At 54.3% G+C, this 3856-nt stretch overlaps 1 non-coding gene across 1 annotated transcript; it reads right to left on the bottom strand.

Annotated features, from left to right (window-relative positions):
* Nucleotides 1-550: 550 nt before the first annotated feature.
* Nucleotides 551-625, bottom strand: Trnas-cga (transfer RNA serine (anticodon CGA)). The gene has a single exon. It is a non-coding gene; the product is annotated as a tRNA-Ser (tRNA).
* Between the last annotated feature and the right edge of the window lie 3231 nt (nt 626-3856).

Genomic DNA, 3856 nt, shown 5'->3' with positions numbered 1-3856 from the left:
CACTATACCTCTGTGCGATTTGACCTACCCCCTGTGGCAGGTATTCCGGCTCATGGAGGGGTTATGTTGCTGGTCCGGGATGATATCTACTATGATCCCATCACATTGCACACCGGCCTGCAGGCAGTTGCCGTCCGCATTACTCTCCCCACTTTTACATTTTACATTTGTACCGTTTACACTCCATCGTCGTCTGCTGTTACCAGGGCAGACATGATGCAAATTGAAACTTCCTGGCAGATTAAAACTGTGTGCCCGACAGAGACTCGAACTCGGGACCTTTGCCGTTGGCGGGCAAGTGCACTACCAACTGTGCTACCGAAGCACGACCCACGTCCGATACTCACAGCTTTACTTTTGCCAGTATCCGTCTCCTACCTTCCAAACTTTACAGAAGCTCTTCTGCGAACCTTGCAGAACTAGCACTCCTGAAAGAAAGGATACTGCGGAGACATGGCTTAGCCACAGCCTGGGGGATGTTTCCAGAATGAGATTTTCACTCTGCAGCGGAGTGTGCGCTGATATGAAACTTCCTGGCAGATTAAAACTGTGTGCCCGACCGAGACTCGAACTCGGGACCTTTGCCTTTCGCGGGCAAGTGCTCTACCAACTGAGCTATCGAAGCTTCTGTAAAGTTTGGAAGGTAGTAGACGGATACTGGCAGAAGTAAAGCTGTGAATATCGGACGTGGGTCGTGCTTCGGTAGCTCAGTTGGCGGTCACGCGCCAGAGCGCTGCGGGCGAGGCGCGCACGGTGTGTTTGTGTTTACTTCGGCCGCTGTAAGTGCCGTTTTCCCTTCTAGACCACCATGGCGCACAACTATCGGAAGAAGACATTACGTTTCAACTTTTGTTCCAACTTTGCCCGACCCAAGGCCCTGGAGGTAGAACGATTTATTCGCGATGAAGTTAAGGTACCACCAACGGATCTAATTGGTATCCACTTGTCGATAGTTGGCAGTACCGTCTACGTCAAAATGATCAACGATGCGGCGTGCGACAAGGTGCTTCAAGAGGCAAAACGTGGAGTGCGCTTCTGCCATTCCGACGACAACGTCGGACCCGTTACCGTCGATCACGCAGGTCTCGGCACACGGACGATAAGGATATTCGAACTGCCGTTCGAACTACCTGCAGACGTCGTCATCGAGGCGCTCCGTCCCTATGGCAACGTTCTGGAACATGTTGCCGAACGATGGGTACAATTTCCGACCTATCCCGTTTTAAACGGTGTTAGACAGGTCCGCATCGAGTTGCAGAAACACGTGCCTTCTTATCTACGTATCGGAGGCTGCCGTGCCAATATAATGTACGACGGCCAACCTCGAACCTGTTCCGGTTGCGGGAAAGAAGGTCACCTACGGTCTGAATGCATTCAACGACGTGTCGCGCAGCTCCCGTTGTCGGAAGCGTCCGTCACACCCACGATGACCGCCCTACCGGTCACTTACGCAGCGGCTCTTGCCACGTCTACAGTTTCGTCCAGTCCGTCGCCCGGTCCTTCCGATCGGCACGTCCCACCGTCCCAGTCACCTATGGACGGTGCGGACGTCCCACCTGACAACCTTGCCGCCGAACAGGCTCCCGCACCGGACGCTGAGGAGAACAGTACTTCTTCACAACACCTGTTTGAAAATTTCATTGTACCCACCGACGCATTCGAACCAGGTCGACGCTCTTCCTTGCCGTCGTCCGACACTGAGGAACACGTGTGCAAACAACGCTCGCCACGTTGGCGCAAACGCCGTCGCCGTTCACCCACTGGCTCTCAAAGCGTCGCCACCCGCGACGACGAAGACGACACCCAACCAACCGACATTTCCATGCAGAGGTCGGCGGACAACTTTCACGATGATCAAGACATTTCGCAGGACGGGACCTCTATGGAGGTCGCCACGCACAATGTAACGATCGGTGCCCGGTTGAGACGCCTGTCTCCCCGCCGACAACTCCAGATCTCTCTCACCACGACGCAATTCCCATGGACATTGGACGGACCCATGGCATAGGAGCATGGGCCGACGAGATTGAGGAAGATACGCCCCCTCCTCCGGATGAGTTGCCTCCGCCGGACAAGGCTGCCTGTTAACATCAAAAGCGAGGCCCTGCACCTGATGGGACGGGACTTCCTGTCGTTGCCCTCCTCTTACTTGCCTTGGTGATGGTAGATGCGCGTCCACCACCACTGAAACAAACGTATCGGTTTTCCACGCTGAACATCAACATGATCGGCACTGTACCCAAGCTGCAACTCCTATGTGACATGCTTCGGGCCTCTGACGTCGACGTCGCCCTTCTTCAGGAAGTACGCGTTGCCACACTACCACCAGTCTACGGCTACGACTCATACACGTCCACATGTGATCAATCAGGGAATGGAGTGGCTTTCTACATACGCGAAGGAATCCCACTCAAGGACACGACAATCCTTCCCTGTGGAAGAGGCATGGCTGTTACCATCTTCGACACGCGCGTCATCAATATCTACGCTCCGTCTGGCTCCACGAACCGTCGGCAGCGGTGCTCTTTCTTCGGACGTGACGTGGCGCCCCTGTTTTCTGGACGCTATGATCGCCTTATCATGGGAGGCCATTTCAACTGTGTCCTCCATCCGCAGGACCAAATGCCTGGTTATTCGCCATGCCCGGCGCTTCTCACCTTAATCGAAGATTTTCACCTAGTGGACGTTTGGGAGAAAATTCATGGCAATACCCCCGGTTTCACCCATTATACAGCACATTCTGCGAGCAGACTGGACCGGTTATACGTCTCTGCCCACCTTGGCAATGACGTCGTTCAAGCTGAACGGTGGCCCCTTGCATTTTCGGACCACTGCGCCGTCATTTGCTCCCTGGCTCTGCCACCTCAGTCGGTGTGGCGCAGCAGAGGTTACTGGAAGCTTAATACCTCCCTCCTTAATGATCCACACTGCCGACAATGTATTGCCACTACGTGGGCGTCTTGCGAAAGACGCCTTCCGCAGTACACATCCACGTTCCATTGGTGGCTCAAATGTGCCAAACCTGCGATCAGAAAGGCCTTCATACAATGTGGCAAGGAAGCAGCAGCATGGCATCAAGACACCACAAATTTTTACTACGCCGTCCTCCGTGAGCTCGATGCACTCCCTCCATCACCTGACATCCATAGGGAACGAAAACGTACCAAAGCTCGTCTCGTCTCTCTTCAACGTGCACGACTGCATGGTGTCGTGGTGCGTTCCCGACGACAAGACCTCCTCCACGACGAAACCCCATCCACAATCCATGCCGCATCCGACCACAGTCGTCGACGTCGACTCTTCGTCTCCCACATCACGACCTCCGATGGTGTTCACCACACAACACAGGCGGCGGTGGTGTCTGCCTTTGCTGAACATTATCGCCAATTTTATGATGATGAACAGATGGCGACGCCCATTCCTGATGATCTCCGTCCTTCCCCTGACCGGACACTCACCGTAGCGGAGTCAACGTCCATGATGTCTGCAATCACTGCAGAAGAGGTAGTAGATGCGATCAACAGAGGGGCCAAGAACAAATCACCAGGACCAGATGGTCTCCCAGTGGAGTTTTACCGGGCGTTCACCACGTTGATGCTTCCTCGCTGGACGGAAATGATTCAGGAACTCTTTACTCCATCCTTCCCAATTCCACCTGAATTCGTCACTGGCATTCTTCTACCTGTGCCTAAACCGAAGGGAGGGTCTCATGTCTCTGCATATCGCCCCCTTACACTCCTGAATGCAGACTATAAAATCTATGCACGCCTCTTAGCAGCGCGCATGCGCACCGTCTTACCTACGGTCCTTTCACCTGAGCAGACTGCACGTGGTTGTGGGGCCACCTTACAAACAG

This window comes from Schistocerca gregaria, chromosome 1, assembly GCF_023897955.1.
Source record: "Schistocerca gregaria isolate iqSchGreg1 chromosome 1, iqSchGreg1.2, whole genome shotgun sequence".
NCBI classification, from domain to species: Eukaryota; Metazoa; Arthropoda; class Insecta; order Orthoptera; family Acrididae; genus Schistocerca; species Schistocerca gregaria.
This window is presented reverse-complemented; position numbering and strand designations above follow the sequence as displayed.